At 42.0% G+C, this 18,683-nt stretch overlaps 1 protein-coding gene and 1 long non-coding RNA gene across 2 annotated transcripts in view; one reads left to right on the top strand and one right to left on the bottom strand.

Annotated features, from left to right (window-relative positions):
• The window catches only part of LOC122565175 (zinc finger and BTB domain-containing protein 7A-like), a 183,219-nt gene that overhangs the window by 57,809 nt on the left and 106,727 nt on the right, over window positions 1-18,683 (top strand). The window lies entirely within an intron of this gene.
• On the bottom strand, window positions 7,515-18,683 carry LOC148142535 (uncharacterized). Its single transcript, XR_015751876.1, has 3 exons — window positions 18,443-18,683; window positions 11,335-11,384; window positions 7,515-8,062 (listed from the first exon to the last, which is right to left on the bottom strand). It is a non-coding gene; the product is annotated as an uncharacterized LOC148142535 (long non-coding RNA).

Genomic DNA, 18,683 nt, shown 5'->3' with positions numbered 1-18,683 from the left:
AATGAAGATGGAATGTGTGTCAGATTAAAAGCCTCATAAGGTTGAGTTATGTGACACAATGTTGTAACTCTAAGCTGCTTAATGAGTTTAGGTTGTACATAAAAGGTAGTGTTAGAATGGGGAAGTTCATTCAGCATGCAAGTCAAGAACAATGTGGACACATGATAGAATCATCGAAACGCGAGGTAAATAATTATTTTCTGAATGGGATAGATCTTGTCCATATTTTCAGTAAATTGCTTCAGTCTGAATTTTCAAAAGGCTTTCAAAAAGGTTCCATATAATCAATTGATGAATAAAGTCACTGAATACAGAGAGTCAGAGGACAAGTAGCAGAATGAAGCACTGGAAGATAAAAAGCAGTGTCTGGTTAAAGGGGACATATTGTAGAGTGGTATCCCACAAGGATCAATATTGGGATTAAAAACATAAAATGCCAGAAATAGTACATAGAACATTACAGCGCAGCACAGGCCCGTTGACCCTCGATGTTGCGCCGACCTGTGAAACCAACCTGAAGCCCATTTAACCGACACTATTCCATTTTCGTCCACATGCCTATCCAATGACCATTTAAATGCCCTTAATGTTGGTGAGTCTACTACTGTTGCAGGCAGTGCGCTCCACATCCCTACTACTCTGAGTAAAGAAACCACCTCTGACATCTGTCCTATATTTATCAACCCTCAATTTAAAGCCATATCCCCTCGTGCTTGCCATCACTATCCAAGGTAAAAGGCTCTCACTCTCCACCCGATCTAAACCCTGATTATCTAGTATGTCTCAATTAAGTCACCTCTCAGCCGCCTTCTCTCTAACGAAAATAGCCTCCAGTTCCTCAGCCTTTCCTCATTAGGCCTTCCCTCCATTTTGGGCAACATCCTAGTAAATCTCCTCTGAAACCTTTCCAAAGCTTTCACATCCTTCCTATAATGCGGTGACCAGAACTGTACGCAATATTCCAAGTGCAGCCGCACCAGAGTTTGTACAGCTGCAACATGACCTCATTGTTCCAAAACTCAATTCCTCTACCAATAAAAGCTAACACACCGTATGCCTTCTTGCCACCCAGGTTGGTATGGTTGTTAACTTTCAGGAATCTATGCACACGGACACCGAGATCTCTCTGCTCATCTACATACCAAGAATCTTACTGTTAGTCCAATACTCCGTGTTCCTGTTCCACCTTACAAAGTGAATCACTTTTACATATTAAACTCCATTTGTCACTTCCCAGCCCAGCTCTGCAGCTTATCTAAGTCCCTCTGTGACCTGCAACATCCTTTGGCACTATCCACAACTCCACTGACCTTAATATCATCTGCAAATTTACTAACCCATCCTTCTATACCCTCATCCAGGTAATTTATATAAATGACAAACAGCAGTGGCCCTTAAACAGATCCTAGTTGTACACCACTAGTAAATGAACTCCAAGATGAACATTTCCCACCAACCACCACCCTCTGTCTTCTTTAAGGTAGCCAATTTCTGATCCAAATCACTCTCCATCCCATGCCTCTGTATTTTCTGCAATAGCCTACCATGGGGAACCTTGTCAAATACCTTACTGAAATCCATATACACCACATCAACCACTTTACCCTCATCTACCTGTTTGGTCACCTTCCCAAAAAATTCAATAAGGTTTGTAAGGTGTGACCTACCTTTCACAAAACTGTATTGATGAAGCCTAATCAATTTATTCTTTTCTAGACGATTATAAATCCTACCTCTTATAACCTTTTCCAACACTTTTTATTGACAACCGAAGTAAGGCTCACCAGTCTATAATTACCAGGTTTGTCTCTACTCCCCTTCTTGAATAAGGGGACAACATTTGCTTCTGGCACAATTCCTGTAGACAATGCCGACAGAGCCAAAGGCTGTGCAATCTCCTCCCTGGTTTCCCAGAGAATCCAAGGATAAATTCCATCCCGCCCAGGGGACATATCTATTTACACACTTTCCAGAATTGCTAACACCTCTTCCTCGTGAACCTCAATCCTGTCTAGTGGGAAGCCTTCAGAAATTAGATAACGAGAGTCCAGAGACAGTATGTTCCTGTTGGGTGAAAGGAAAGGCTTGTAGGCATAGAGAATGCTGCATGACTCAAGAAATTGAGGGTTTGGTTAAGAAAAAGAAGGTAGGTACAGACAGGATAGATCGAGTGAATCCTTAGTTTATAAAGGCAGTAGGAGTATACTTAAGATAGAAATCAGGAGGGCAAAAAGAAGACCTGAGATAGCTTTGGCAAATAGGGTTAAGGAGAATTCAAAGGGTTTTTACAAATACATTAAGGACAAAAGATTAACTAGGGAGAGAATATGGCCCCTCAAAGATCAGCAAGGCAGTCTTTGTGTGGAGCTGTAGGAGATGGGGAAGATACTAAATGAGTATTTTGCATCAGTATTTACTGTGGAAAAGGACGTGGAAGATACAGAATATAGGGAAATAGATGGTGACATCTTGAAAAATGTCCATATTACAGAGGAGGAAATGCAGGATGTCTTGAAACGCATAAAAGTGGATAAATGCCCAGGACCTGATCCGGTGTACCCTAGAACTCTGTGGGAAGCTACAGAAGTGATTGCTGGGCCCCTTGCTGAGGTATTTGTATCATCAATAGTTGCAGGTGAGGTGCCAGAAGACTGGAGGTTGGTTAACGTGGTGCCACTATTTAAGGGTGGTAAGGACAAGTCAGAGAACTATAGACCACTGACTGTGTGGAGTTTGCACGTTCTCCCCGTGTCTGCGTGGGTTTCCTCCGGGTGCTCCGGTTTCCTCCCACAATCCAAAAGATGTGCAGGTCAGGTGAATTGGCCATGCTAAATTGCCCGTAGTGTTAGGTAAGGGGTAAATGTAGGGGTATGGGTGGGTTGCGCTTCGGCGGGGCGGTGTGGACTTGTTGGGCCGAAGGGCCTGTTTCCACACTGTAAGTAATCTAATCTAATCTAGACCAGTGAGCCTGACGTCGGTGGTAAGCAAGTTGTTGGAGGGAATCCTGAGGGACAGGATGTACTTGTATTTGGAAAGGCAAGGACTGGTTAAGGTTGGTCAACATGGCTTTGTGTGTGGGAAATCATGTCTCGTGAACATGATTGAGTTTTTTTGAAGAAGGAGCAAAGAGGATTGATGAGCGCAGAGCAATAGACATGACCTATATGGACTTCAGTAAGGCGTTCGACAAGGTTCCCCATGGGAGACTGGTTAGCAAGGTTGGATCTCACGGAATACAGGGAGAACTAGCCATTTGGATACAGAACTGGCTCAAAGGTAGAAGACCGAGGGTGGTGGTGGAGGATTGTTTTTCAGACTGGAGGCCTGTGACCAGTGGAGTGCCACAAGGATCAGTGCTGGATCCACTATTTTTTTTTTTGTCATTTATAGAAATGATTTGGATGTAAGCATAAGAAGTATAGTTAGTAAATTTGCAGATTACACCAAAATTGGAGGTGTAGTGGACAGCAAAGAAGGTGACCTCTGATTATAATGGAATCTTGATCAGATGGGCCAAAGGGCTGTGAACTGGCAGATGGAGTTTAATTTAGATAAATGTGAGGTGCTGCATTTTGGGAAAGCAAATCTTAGCAGGACTTATACACCTTAATGGTAAGGTCCTAGGGAGTGTTGCTGAACAAAGAGACTTTGGAGTGCAGGTTCATAATTCCTTGAAAGTAGAGTTGCAGGTAGATAGGACAGTGAAGAAGGTGTTTGATATGCTTTCCTTTATTGGTCAGAGCATTGAGTACAGGAGTCAGGAGGTCATGTTACAGCTATACAGGACATTGGTTAGACCACTGTTGGAATATTGTGTGCAATTCTGGTCTCCCTCCTATTGGAAGGATGTTGTGAAACTTGAAAAGGTTCAGAAAAGATTTACAAGGATTGTTGCCAGGGGTGGAGGATTTTGAGCGATAGGGAGAGGCCGAACAGGCTGGGGCAGTTTTCCCTGGAGTGTTGGAGACTGAGGGGCTACCTTATAGAGGTTTATAAAATCATGAGGGGCATGGATAAGACAAATAGACAAGGTCTTTTCCCTGAGGTGGGGGAGTCCAGAACTCGAGGGCATAGGTTTAGGGTAAGGGGAAAGATATAAAAGAGACCTAAGGGGCAGCTTTTTCACACAGAGGGTTGTGCATGTATGGAATGAGCTGCCAGAGGAAGTGGTCGAGGCTGGTACAACTGCAACATTTAAAAGGCATCTGCAAGGGTATACGAATAGGAAGGGTTTGTAGGGATATGGGCTGGGTGCTGGCAGGTGGGACGAGATTGAGTTAGGACATCTGGTCTGCATGGACGGGTTGGACCGAAGGGTCTGTTTCCGTGCTGTACATCTCTATGACCCTGTGACTCTAGTGTAGTAGCCTGTATCTCAGTATTCTCCTCGACAATTTTGTCATTTTCCAGGTTGAATACTGACAAAAAATATTCATTTAGCACTTCTCCTATCTCCTCAGACTCCACGCACAGCTTCCCACTACCGTCCTTGATTGGCCCTAATCTTACTCTAGTCATTCTTTTATTCCTGATACACGTATAGAATGCTTTAGCATTTTCCTTAATCCAACCTGTCAACAACGTCTTCTCATGTCCCTCCTGGCTCTTCTTAGCTCTCTCTTTAGGTCCTTCCTGGCTAACTTGAAATTCTCAAGCGCTCTAACTGAGCTTTCACATCTCATCCTTACATTAGCCACCTTCTTCCTCTTGACAAGAGATTCAACTTTTTTAGTACACTCCGGCTCCCTCGCTTGACCACTTCCTCCCTGCCTGACAGGTACATACTTATCAAGGAAACATAGTAGCTGTTTCTTGAATAAGCTCCACATTTCAATTGTGTCCATCCCCTGCAGTTTCCTTCCCCCATCTTATGCATCCTAAATCTTACCTAATCGCATCATCATTGCCTTTCCCCCAGCTATATCTCTTGCCGTGCCGTATATACCTATCCCTTTCCATCTCTAAAGTAAACATAACTGAATTGTGGTCACTATCACTAAAGGGCTCACTTCCCTCCAAATCTAACACCTGCCCAGGTTCATTACCCAGTACCAAGTCCAATGTGAACTTGCCCCTTGTTGGCCTGTCTACTTACTGTGTCAGGAAACCCTCCTGCACCCATTGGACAAAAACTGACCCAGCTAAAGTACTCAAACTTTCATTAGTACCTTTGGCAACATTAATGGAGGAAGAAAGAGAGTTGATATTTTCAGCTTGTGACCTTTCATCAATGCTGTAACCACTGTTCATCGTAAATTAGCTGTTTAGACTTGAATCAAAACAATTTGTTGTTTTGTAGATGAAACCAATTTGGGATGATGGTCATAGTGAGGCGAGGCAGGGGGAAGGAGGTATTGTCAACATTGAGAGGGCTGTAGCAAGTTACAAGATATTAACGAGCAGAATGGACCAACATTGGCAAATGAATTTCAAAGTTGCTGAAATGCAAGCAATTTATGAAGAAAATAACATTCTAAAAGGATGTAAATGTGCAAAGGGATCTTGAAATACAATGAACAAATCACTAAAAGTAGCAATGGAAGATAATCAGACCTTCTGGTGGGGAAGGAAGAAAGTAAACAACCATGATTTACTTCTTTAGGAGAATTTCCATTAAATTCTCCTCTTCTACATATGTTGAAGCTGAGTCACACTACACCCAGAGTATTGCATAAATTCTTATTGACATCCAATGAAAACAGAGAGAAGTATTGGAGAGGATGCAAAACATTTTGCAAGAATGCTATAAGATGGTATGCCCTGAACATCAGGGGAGAATGAACAAGCTGGGTTTGTGATCTCTTGGGAGGGAGCAAAGGGGCAGAAGTGGATTTGGACAGCCTAGAAGTCTTTAAGATGGTGAGTGGTTTTGATTAGAGCAGACAGCAAGTTTCCCGCTTATGAGGAAGAGCACTGCAAGAGGCTTTCAATACAAGATAGTCACCAAGAAGCCAAATGGGGAATTCATAAGAAAACTCTACCCAAAGAATGGTGTGAATGTGAAACTTGCTCCAACAGCGAGTGCTTGAGGTGAATAATATAAATACATTTAACTGGAAACTCGACAAACCAGTAAGAGAGAGAGGAATAAATGCTGATGATAGGATTAAATTATTTGGGCTGAATGGCTGATTTCTTATCAAGTCCTATGAATCGAACCCATTCTTCTGTCTAACACTACTTCTCTCTGTTGAAAATTTCAATAAATCAATGAAAATGTTCATCAGTTTGTAGAATTTTAAAAGAAGTTTTGTTAGTTTTATTTTTGTTTAAAAAAAATTGTCTTCTCTTGACTCCAGCCACTACCCCCACCCACGTAATCTGTCATGAACTGGACAATTTGCACTGTGACTACTACTGCCACCTGGAACTTTTCTGAGGCAAATTGGCATTTGTCTTAGAATATCTGCTATTTTAATGCATTAGCATGTCTGTCGAAGAATGACCATCATTACTGACTCAAGGTACTTCTGCTTTTTGTTGGATTGGAAGGCAAGAACTATTGTCCTGCTGATAAACTGCAGCGATATGAAAATTATGGGAAAGCAGTGTGTAAAATTGTAACCAAAGGATGTTCTATATGCTAGTGTGCCCCAGTCATTCCTATCCAATTAAACTCCCTTGCTTTCATTTTAGGTGTGGACTCCTCAATGAGCTGCTAATTCTTTAGCACTTGAGTACATTTTATAGCAAATAGCCAATAGCATGCTCTAGAGCTGGACTTCTCCAGCTGGCTAGCAATCATTTTACCATCAAAAGAGATGAACTAGATATGCAAGTTGGCAGCTGTGTTTGGCGAGACAACAAATCCAAAAAAATAGTTGTTTGGCTGTGAAAGGCTTTGGGATGTTCTGAGGTCATGGAAAGTGTTATTCTTGCACATTTCCTAATTTCTTCACCCCTCCCCTAGTCATTGGCAACTGTCCCTCTAGTCATCGAAGCCATGAAATCTGGAGTTCCCTCACTAAATATCTACATGGATCTAGATTTGGAGATGCTGGTGTTGGACTGGGGTGTACAAAGTTTTTAAAAATTGCCCAACACCAGATTATAGTCCAACAGGTTTAATTGGAAGTACACTCACTTTCGGAGCGACGCTCCTTCATCAGGTGATAGTCACCTGATGAAGGAGCAGCGCTCTGAAAGCTAGTGCTTCCAATTAAACCCGTTGGACTATAACCTGGTGTTGGGCGATTTTTTTTTTTTTAACTGCATGGGTCTTCTTTCCTTTCATTTCCTTTTCAAGATGGTTAAAATCTATCCCTTTGACCAAGCATTTGGTTGCCCTACCTAATATTTAGCTCAATGCCTTTTTGTCTAAATATGCTCCTTGGAATATTTTATCACATTTTAAAGATGTTGAATTTCTTGGTTAAACTCATGGAGTCGATGAGAGAACTATGAATTGTAGTAGTCCTGAGCTAGCAAGGATGATAAATATTAGAGTAACATCACTCTATCCTTTTTTTATCATATTCATCCAAGATGAGAAATATATGGGCAAACGTACAAGACAAGCACAGGTGGGCCATTCAGCCCCTCGAGTCTGCTATGCCATTCAATGGCTGATCTGTTTGTGTTCCAAATTCCACTATCCTATCTATCTCCAGTTATCTTTTTCATTTGTTTGGGGCCTATACAAACATAAGAAATAGGACCTCCAGCTGGGTGCACCAGAATTAAACTTCTATTTTTGTTGGGGATTTCATCAGATTTTGTCCCTTCCGTCAAAGTTCCAATCTCTCATCAGCTTCCCCTGTCAGGTAAAGGCTTTATTTTCTCTAAGTTACACATATTGTTGTGTAAACCTGGCAAGGAAGTGTTAGCATGGAACATTTGAATTCAACTATGGTTCAGCTGCTTTGCCTTCCTGGGAACGGATTCAAAGAGGCAACGTAGCATTGAAGAAAGCCATGTTGTCAACACGGAGAGCAAGCGTGTTGTTGCAGCTGGGCTGAAGCTTCTGTACATATCAGGTGTTTGCCTCATGGCTCAGTTATAGTTCTTTCGCCTCTGAGCAAGAAGGCTGTCGGGATAAATTCCACTGCAAACTCTTGAGTATCTAATCCAGACAGGAATAAGGCATTATTATCGATGTCATTTTCTGTGTGTGGCAATTTGGTGTGCATAAATTTGGCTGCCATCTTTGTGACTTGACAAAAGTGATGGCATTTAAAAACTACTCCATTGGTTCTAAGACATTTTGGAATGTCCTAATGTCAACTTAAAATTAATTTTGAACTCCCCCAGCTTAGGGAAAAGACCATTTCTGCTATTCCCCTTCTCTATGCCCTTTGTAATATTTTATATATGAACCTTTTTCAGGTGACCCCCTCCACTTTTTATGCTTCAGCGAAAAACGTCCCAGCCTCTCCCTCATAACCCAGACCCTCTAGTTCCAGCAACATCCTGGTAAATCGTTTATGAACCCTCTCCAATTTAATGATATCGAGTAGCCTCTGATTTCTGCTGTTCAGGGTCACTGTATAGGGATCCAGCTGGTAAAAAAGAATGAGAGGGCACAGATTTAAAGTGATGTGTAAACACGGCTAGAGTGAAGTGAGGGAAAACATTTTCACATAGTGAGTGTTTAGAGTACGGAATGCACTGCCTGGAAATGCGGTGGAGGCAGGTTCAATTGAGAGGGCATTAGATGATTGTTTGGATATAAATGGTGTGCAGAGATATGAAGGAAAGGCACTATATAAATGCAATTTTTTTTCTTCCATACCTGTAGATGTAGTGTATGCCAAGTAGTTCGCACTAAGTGTGGATTCCTCTCAAATTTGGATATGGGTAGCACAGTGGCTAGCACTGCTGCCTCACAGCGCCAGAGACCTGGTTCAATTCCTGCCTCAGGCAACTATCTGTGTGGAGTTTGCGCATTCTCCCTGTGTCCATGAAGGATTCCTCAAGGTGCTCCGGTTTCCTCCCACAGTCCAAAAATGTGCAGGTTAGGTGAATTGGCCATACTAAATTGTCCATAGTGTTAGGTGAAGGGGTTAATGTAGGGGAATGGGTCTGGGTGGGTTGCTCTTCGGAGGGCCGGTGTGGACTTGTTAGGCCGAAGGGCCTGTTTCCACACTGTAGGGAATCTAATCTAATATGTACTGATAATCATTTATTTTTGTACCTTTTTCCTTTCAATAATAATATTTCTTCTGAAGGGATTGACTGTGTGTTGGGACACTCGCTGTTCCTATGTATTTACTACAACTCCATATAAGTGGCCATCCATTGATGACCTAGCAGAGATTGTATGTAAGTGCAACTGAACACATTCTATCTCCGTCTACACCTATCCTTATCCTGTATTCATGTGTCCCACCAGAGATCTCTGGAGATTGACCAGCAGTGGGCTCGATTGGTTGATCTTGGTTTTTCTCTTCCATCCTGGATCCTGAGGATAATTATGGCGTATCTACCCCACCCTAGCTGTGACCAACTATCTTCTTTGAACTGGGGATCAGTCCAAGTGTCTTCATAGTCCATACAACTTGGCTATTCCCTGTTTCAACTGGAGAAATGATTTTAAAGTGGTATGGAATCGGTCCTTTTTTTGTTTTGTTTTAGTTTTGTTACTGTAAGTTTATAGACTGTGACACAGAACAGTCTAATCCTGCGAAACACACAGCTAGTTTGCCAAGTACATTTGTGTCTCAACTTTGAGGGCCTTTTGAAATTGAGAGGCTTTAGCCAAATAAAAGTCCAAGATTAGGATCCAAAGCCCAATTGTTTACTGAATGGCAAGAAAACCCAAATAGTCTATGGCACTTCTGCCAAGGTTCAGTTGGAATCCAGCCAGATCTCGGATATATTCTTCATGTTGAATGAGAATATTTGGCCACTCTTCTTGGGAGCACCTTTTGGTGAGTTGTGACATAACTAGTTTGTTAGATAAATGTAAATAATGTGATACAAATCTCCATGTTGGATCTATTTTGAGTTTTGCCATCTCTGCCATGACACATTGTAATTCACCTCAGGGCCACAAGCAACAGAAATCCAAAGAAATCCACTAGGTTTTGTCTCTTACTGCTATCCAGTTCACTCTATCACAAAGGCTTTGCTGATGGACCTCTGCAAAAACAGAGTTAGGTGTGATTCCTGCATCCCCTTTCTCCCTGGTCGAATAGAGTTTACTGCATGGAAACAAACTCTTTGGTCCAATAATCCATGCCGAACAAATTTCCCAAAATGAACTAGTCCCACTTGCCTGCACTTAGTCGATTTCCTTCTAAACCTTTCCTATTCATGTACTTATGCACATGTCTCTTAAATGTTGCAACTGTCCCTGCATCTACCATTTCCTCTAGCAGTTCATTCAATAAACGAACCAGCCTCCGTGAAAACGTAGCCCATCAGGTCCCTTTTAAATCTTTTTCTTCTCACCTTATAAACATACTCTCTGGTTTTGAACTCCCCAAACTCGGGAAAAGATCTTTGTTATTCACCTTATCTATGCCTATCATGATTTTATAAACCTCTAAAAGGTCACCCCTCAACCACCTATGCTCCAGTGAAAAAGTCCCAGCCTCCCCTTCTCACTCAAACCTTCTAGTCCCAGCAACATCTTGGTAAATCTTTTATGAACCCTGTCCAATTTAATAATATTGAATAGCCTCCAATTTCTGTTGTTCAGCTTCATCTGAATACTGGGAATATCATGATTCAGCTGGGAAAATAAAGAATGGGAGGGCACAGATTTAAAGTGATGTGCAAACACAGCGAGGGTGAAGTGAGGGAAAACGTTTTCACACAACGAGTAGTTAGAGAATGGAATAAACTGCCTGGAATTGTGGTGGAGGCAGGTTCAATTGAGAGGGCATTAGATGATTATTTGGATATAAATGGTGTGCAGAGATATGAGGGAAAGGCAGGAGATTGGCACTCAGGAATAGAACAATGGATGATGGACCGAATGGCCGTCATCTGTGAACATTTAGTCAATGTTATCAGGACAAAACATGGAGAATAAACATTTTCTTTATCCTTTCTCACCCCTCTGTCATCTCTGAATCAAATTTTACCATCTGACCATGGCAGGATTTGAACCCTTGTCCCCATTAGTCTAGGGCTCACTGATCACTCACTCATCAATATTACCATTAAACCATCACCTCACCTGCTTTTGTATGTGAAATTATGGACTTTAGTATCACATATCTTATTAATCTCTTTCTCGACCTGCCTGTTGCCTTCAATGGTTTAATTATGTGCATTCTTTTGTCAAGTTAAAGATTCTTCACCTCTTAAGCACTTTGAAGTCAGCATACCTTTGAATCTTTTTAAAAATGTGCGCGTTTCTGCCACAGTCAGTCACTAACTGTTTACCTGTGGAAAACTCCATGATCTCCAGGTGATTGCCAGAGGTGATAATTTTGCTATGTGACAGAAATAAAAATAGAGACAATTTTACGGCTTTCTCTTGCTTGTCATAATATTATTCAGAAACCCCACTTTGAGGCATCCACACAGTAACAGCAACAAAAAAAAGGAATGCTTTTGAAATATGATTTGGTTGGAGATGATGGGTCACAAAATATCTTTTATATGTATGATAGATTTGATGTTAACCCTTCCTGTAGGTTGTTTCTAACTAGCCAGAAATCAGTAAAATCTAGTGCACGTGTGCAGAAAATAATGAGAAAGTGCTGGAGTTTAGCTCAAATTGCATGGAATGTAAAGGGGTGAAAGTTTTGTTCCATTCATATAGTGTTCTACTGAGGCCCCATCTCAAATGTTGTATTCAGTTCTGGGATAATATCTTAAAGATCTATTTTCCTTGGAGGGACTGCAGTGCAGAATGGTATTGGCACCATAGGAGTTATCAGAATAGATATACCAGGCTTTACATTACTTGAAAGTAGAAGTAAAAAGGTGATTCTAATTGGAAATCTTTTAAGATTTGAAGGATTTAATGAGAGAGAGAGCGTCATTTCCCTGATGGCAACAGTGTAGAACAAGGGGCCTAACCTTAAAACTGGAGATCAAACATCTGGGGTATCAAAACTGCCGCAATAACAACAGACTTTTAACACAGTAAGAGGTGGCCAAGAACCATTATCAAACAAAATCTGACCACAAGCCATTTGATGAGATATTAGCGCAGATGACCAAAAGTTTGGATAAGGATCTAGATTTTGAGGAGCCCCTCAAAAGGAGGTAAAGGGATGAAGTGGTTTAGGGGCAGGACTCCAAGTGAATGACCTCCACAGCTGATGAAATGGCCACCAGTGATAGAACCATGAAACATTGGGAGGACTCTGGAAGCTGGAACAGAAGCAGCACGCACATCTCTGAGGACAGTCCAGAGGTGGTTATGGAGGGGTTTGGAAGCAAGGATGAGAGTTTTAAAATTTGGCAGGTTTCTCACCTGGGAGCTGTGTGGGTGCAAGGGTGATGAGTGAATGAGACTCCAGTGAATTGCGATTATATTTGGCAGATTTTTGGATAAGATTTGTATGATGGTGGAAAAGGAGATTGGCCAGATCTTCTCACAAGCCAGTGGAAATACAGATCTCTTAGTGAATGGAATATTAATAGTTAATTATCAAGGCTGAAGATACACCAGTCAAGCTGATTGATATATTGATTGATTGAGTACAGGATGAAGAAGGACTGCAAGGAGGAGATACTATGGTTATAATATCACTGGTGTTCTGGTCCAGAGATCCAGGCTAATGCTCCAGGGATATGTGTTCAGATTCATGGCACATCATGTAGAACTGCTGGGCCTCTTGTGGCACAGTGATAGTGTCCTTACCTCCTGGAGCTGGTGAGATTTGAACCTGGACCCCCTGATTCAGATATGTCATTAGAACATCTGAACAGGTTTATTTATCAAATATCTGTTGTTAGGGAGGAAAAAGGTGTTGATTTGACTTGATGAGCATCCAAAGAAGAAACTGTGAAGAAGGACGGCTAAGGTACTGTGAGGCAGCAGACACATGTAACATTACATTCTGTAATTAAATCTAATATGAAGTAAAAAAGCAGAATGGTGGCTCTGATCTCTACTGCAACATCCAGTTTCATAATAAATTAACCTTTTTGTTTCCAGGAGAAGCTGTCGATGCTAGTGTTCAAATGAAATATTGGAGCTTGACAGATTTTTGTCAACTAAGAGTCATTGAGACAAAGCGATTGGTTGGAGTTAAGATCCAGATGTCATTGAATAGTGGAACAGGGTTGTGGGCTGAGTTAGTTATTTACATTTTTTTCACTACATTCTTCTTTTCTTATTTAATCTCTGCTGAATTTAGAAATTTGGATCCAAGGATATCAGAGCAGGCCATTCGGTCCCTCAAGCCAGTTCCATCATTCAGTGTGATTTTGTAGATGATCATCTTCCTGAACACCATTTCCCCTCAGTATTCCCCTTATCCCTTGATATCTTTTAACATCTATAAATTGATCAACTCCTTTTCTTGGAATTCTCAATGAATGACTCTGACTCTCCACAGCCTCTGACCTAGATAATTCCAAACACACTCACTACCCTATGAGTGAAGAAATCCCTCCTTACCCTGTTCATAAATGGGCCATCTCCTCATCTGAGACAGTCTCTTGTGTTGCCTGTTGCTCAGCAACCAATTCCACTGCATCACAGATCTCCCCCACCCATCCCACCCTCCATTAACAGAGAGAGCTATTTTTAGTGATCTATACAGAAAGACCAGGCCCTATCTTCTCACTCCCACCAACTGTTTGCCTTTCCATTTGTTGCCTCTGTTCAGAGGAATGGAGAGTCCATTCTATCAGTGGGTCACTTTGTATGGAGAACAGCCTTTGGGTCAGTTTTACCTCTTTTTAAGTTTGAACCTGCATGGAGTCATAGAGTTGTACAGAGTGGAAACAGACCCTTCGGTCCAACTTGTCCATGCTGACCAAATATCCAAAATTAATCTAGTCCCATTTGCCAGCATTTAGTCCATATCCTTCTAAACCCTTCCTATTCAAGTACCCATCAGATGCCTTTTTAAATCTTGTAATTATACCAGCCTCCACCACTTCCTCTGGGAGCTCATTCCATACACACACCACCCTCTGCATGAAAAAAGTGCCCCTCAGGTCCCTCTTAAATCTTTCCCCTCTCACCTTAAACCTATGCCCTCTAGTTTTTGACTCCCCTGCCCTAGGGAAAAGACTTTGGCCATTCACCCTATTCGTGACCCTAATGATTTTATAAATAAGGTCTCATCCTCCGCTCCAGGGAAAACAGCCCCAGCCAATTCAGCCCATCCCTACAACTCCAGCCCTTCAACCCTGGCAACATTCTTGTCAATCTTCTCTGCACCCTTTAGAGTTTGACAATATCTTTTTTCCTACAGCAGGGAGACCAGAACTGAGTGCAGCAGTCCGAAAGCGGCCTAAACAATGTCCTGAACAGCTGCAAAGTGACATCCCAACTCGATGCCCTGACCAGGAAAGGCAACCGTACCAAACATTGTCCTCACTATCCTGGCTACCTGTGACTCCACTTTCAAGTACCTAATAACCTGGACCCCAAGATCTCTTTGTTCAGCAAAACTCTCAGGACCTTACCATTAAATGTATAAGTCCTGCCCAGAGTATTTCTTTAACCTTTTCATGGAACAATGCAACACAGTAGGCAGTGAGTTGGCTCACTGTGCCTTACGCTGGTTCTTTGAAAGATCTATCCACTCCTACCCAGTTTCATTTTTTTACCCTCTCTTTCAAGTATCCAATTCCTTTTTGTGAGTGTTATAATTGAATCTGCTCCATTGCCCTTTTCAGGCTCAGCAATCCAGGTCATTGGGATTCCCTGAGTAAGATGTTTTTCTCAAGTTACTGTCTTGCCAAGTATCTTGAGTCATTGTTCCCTCATGATTAATCCTACTATGACGTACTGCATTCACTGTGAAACTGTTTAATTTCATGATTCACATTCTATAGGAACATAACCTTTTCAGGTTGGGGGTTAAAGTGTTAAATGTAAGGTAAAGGAGAAAAGGAAATGTCTGAGTTTGAAAGATTGGTAAACAAATTTAACCTCATTACCATTTGAAAGGGTGATTTATCTGCGCCTCCAAAGGCCAAAGTTGGAGGTATTTTCTAATCGACCTTTTCAGAGATATTGTAATGCACATTTGGAAGCAGGTGGACCTTAAACCTGGGCCTCCTGACCCAAAGATATGGACACTACCACTACACTACAAGAGCGCCTATGACCCAAGTTAGAAGGGTGAGAGTCATTGAGTAGCAGGTAGGCCTATTTAATCGGGGAATTGAAGGCAGCCAGTCTGAAGAGAATTGTCCGGTCTTTATTAGAGAGATTAATTATTCATGCAGTTTCCCAGGTCAATGGCAGTTTGAAAAGAAACAGGTGAACAACAAAAGGTCTTCAAGTATCCATATACTTTACAGATCAAAGGACAAGCTAGAAACTGAAATTGATGAGTTGAAATCTCTGTCATGCCATGATTATAGGGAGACAGTCTTTTGTTTTGTGGTTCTGTTTGTTTTCTCACAGAAACCATTGGTTAAGTTAGCATTGTCAGAAAGGCAGTCATATACCTGCTGGCAACCAGAATAAGGAGCATCGAGACCATTAAAAGCCGGGTTCATTTCGAATTGGAGGCACAAATTAGAGAAGGGAGCCCACGGTCAGAATAAAAAGTCCACTACCTTAAGGAATTAACATAGTCAGACTAGCTTTACCAATGAGAATTTCACTGCTAGAACAGACTCTGCAAGTCTAGTGTCACACTGGGAACCTGAGGAGAGTCAAAGTGAATTCCTGAGAGCTGTGACAGCCTTACTTGGTCCCTTCAGGCCTGCTCCACCATATAATAAGATCGTGACTGATCGGAGTGTAACCTCAACTCTACATTTCTACATGTCCATCATGTCATTAAGATTGACTTCTCTTGTTGCTAAGCTCTTTTCACTGGAAGACCCAGGATAAACTTTGCCTTCAACTGCTTTGTTCAGCTATGTTAGATCCATGCAAACACTGAGAGATCCATTGAGTTTTGAGACCATGACCATTCCCAAGTATCAGCTTCCAGGTTAGGTCACTGATGAAATAATTCTTTGCCTAAACATAGAGTCGATTTCCTTCTTTATCTTTAGCAAGAAGCATTTTTCTGCATGTAAACAGATACACTGGCTTTGTTTCAGAATGTCGGTTCATGATATTCCTAATTCCTAAGCTTTCAGAATGTTGTGAACAGTTATAGAAGTTCAATTCTGAAGTTTTTAGGCTTGGTCTCTGCTTTTCAGTTTCCCTACTCTTTGGTCTCCGTCAACACAGACGTTCCTCCTCAAGTGTAACACACTCTGGCATCAGATTGCATCCAATCATTGTGATATTTCCTCTATATCTGTCTCTCTTTCTCTGCCTGTCTCATTACATTCAGTTGCCCTATGACACTGAATTCCATTACTTCCAGATCCATGTAGAATTTTTACAAGATGGCTCAAGAGAACTTTCCTCCAACCATGGTTCAGCATCACCAAGAACTGAAACTGCTGCATTTGTGCCTCATTTAAAAGTCTGTTTTGTTCCTTTCTATTGGCACACTAGCGCTTTAGTTGCCTTCTGTTGGTTCCTGGATTTCTACAAGGAAAAGCATCTCGCTATCATGGCTTATCTTGTATTTTAATGTCTTGCTAGCTTTCAAAGGCCTCTATCTCTTTGCTCCAATTCTGAAAAAGAGTCACTAGACCTGAAACATTAACAACGGGGAGGCAATGGCCTCGTGCTATTATCGCTCGATTATTAATCGAGAAACACTGCTCATGTTCCTGGGTTCATACCCTGTCATGGCAGATAGTGAAATTTTGATTTCAATAAAGAATCTGGAGTTAAGAGTCTAATAATGACCATTAAGCCCTTGTTGTAACGACCCATCTGGGTCACTAATGTCCCTTAGGAAAGGAAATCTGCTGTCCTTACCTGGTCTGACATACATGTGACTCCAGACCCACAGCAATGTGGTTGACTCTTAACTGTCCTCTGGGCAATCAGGGTTGGGCAATGAATGCTGGCCTAGCCACTGATGCCCATATCTCATAAGTGATTTTTTTAAAAATGCTCTTTCTCTCCACAAATGTTGCTAGACCTGCTGAGTTTCTCCAGTAATTTGTTTTTATTTTGTTTCTGCTTTGGCTTGTTATTGCTCACTGCTTTCCAGCTTCCTCCATTGGGTTGCTGGGATATGTTAGCCGAGATCACCACTCAGTTTTGCTCCCTCACTGCTGCATATCTGCTGATTGGAACTGCCTTTGTTAAACCTCTCACCCTTCGTTTTAGGCGGTCAGGTCCATGTTTCTTCTCCATCCCAGAACAACAACAATCCTGTCCCCGGACCTGTTTCCATGCTGCAAACCTCTGTGACTGACTATGCTATTGTCTGCACAGCTATCCATTGCACGCTAACCTGATGACTGTTTGTTTGGCATCACTAGCTGTGAGACTTTATAAATCTTTGCTATGTTAACACTCCGTTATGCTTCTCCTTAATTTCACAGAATCCCTAGTGTGAAAGCAGGCCATTTGGCCCAACAAGTCCACACCAACCCACCAAAGAATAACCCACCCAGACCCATTCCCCTACCATATTACTCGACATTTACCCCTGACTAATGCACCTAACCTACACACCCCTGAACACGATGGGCAATTCGTCTAACCTGCACATTTTTAGACTGTGGGAGGAAACCAGAGCACCCAGAGGAAATCCATGCAGACACTGGGAGAATGTCTGTGTTGAGTTTGCACAGTCGCCCAAGGCTGGAATTGAACCAGAGTCCCTGGCATGGTGAGGTAGCAGTGCTAACCACTGCTGCCGCCTCATAAAATCACCACTTAATTCAAAGCTTTTTTGGTATTGGTAGAAATGTCCCAAACTTGCACTTGCTGAAGAATATTTCCTGTGATGATGTACATTGTCTCATGACTATATCTCACAGTCAGATCTAACCCCTTTCTATGGGACAGAAACCTGGTCTCCATTTTGATCTGACTGGGGCCAGAAAGCAGAGGAAAATGTGTACAATTGGGCAGGCGTGGAGGGAGACCAGCCAGAGATGAACATTTTTTAGTTTGGAAATGTTTAAAAGGACATCAAAGCTGTAATCAAAGGACTTTAAGGGATTAAGTTTCTGTAGAATCTGGTGTTATAAGTTCAAAAGTTCTTCCAAATTGAACATATGAAAAGGTGAAATAGTTACTGCACCTATCACGTTGGTGTCATTTCTTTTTCAAGCGGCCTGTTCCAGGAACTGGACTAACGAGAAAAGTTGTCATTTCTGCAGGGTGACACTTCCCCTTTAAGAGACGGGTCGTCACTGAAGAAAGACGGTTGAGTTTTCTTGCACTTTAACCACAGTTTGGTGAGGGAATTACAGGGAGGGGCTGACTCAAACAGTGTCGTGTTACATACCAGTCACCCACCCACCCCCAAATACTCACTAGCAAGAAAATCGGGTTTGCTGGCCTGAACAGCGAGGGCACAGGAATGCCTGTAGTTCCTGTTCATCTGATGCCTACGTTGAAAAAGAAAGCTGGTCATACATTTGACCGTCTTTGTGCTCCAGGTCATTTGTTGCTATAGCGCATTTCTGACCGTTTTTTTGACCTGCCCACCAATCAGTGGGGCCAGTCAGCAGCACGTTGATGCTTGCCACTTTAACCCATGGTGAAACTTTGGTTA

Source organism: Chiloscyllium plagiosum, unplaced genomic scaffold, assembly GCF_037043375.1.
Source record: "Chiloscyllium plagiosum isolate Xiang-an unplaced genomic scaffold, Cpla_swu_hap1 HiC_scaffold_28, whole genome shotgun sequence".
Taxonomy (NCBI): Eukaryota; Metazoa; Chordata; class Chondrichthyes; order Orectolobiformes; family Hemiscylliidae; genus Chiloscyllium; species Chiloscyllium plagiosum.
Note: the sequence above shows the minus strand (reverse complement) of the source record. Positions and strands in the feature narration are given on the sequence as shown.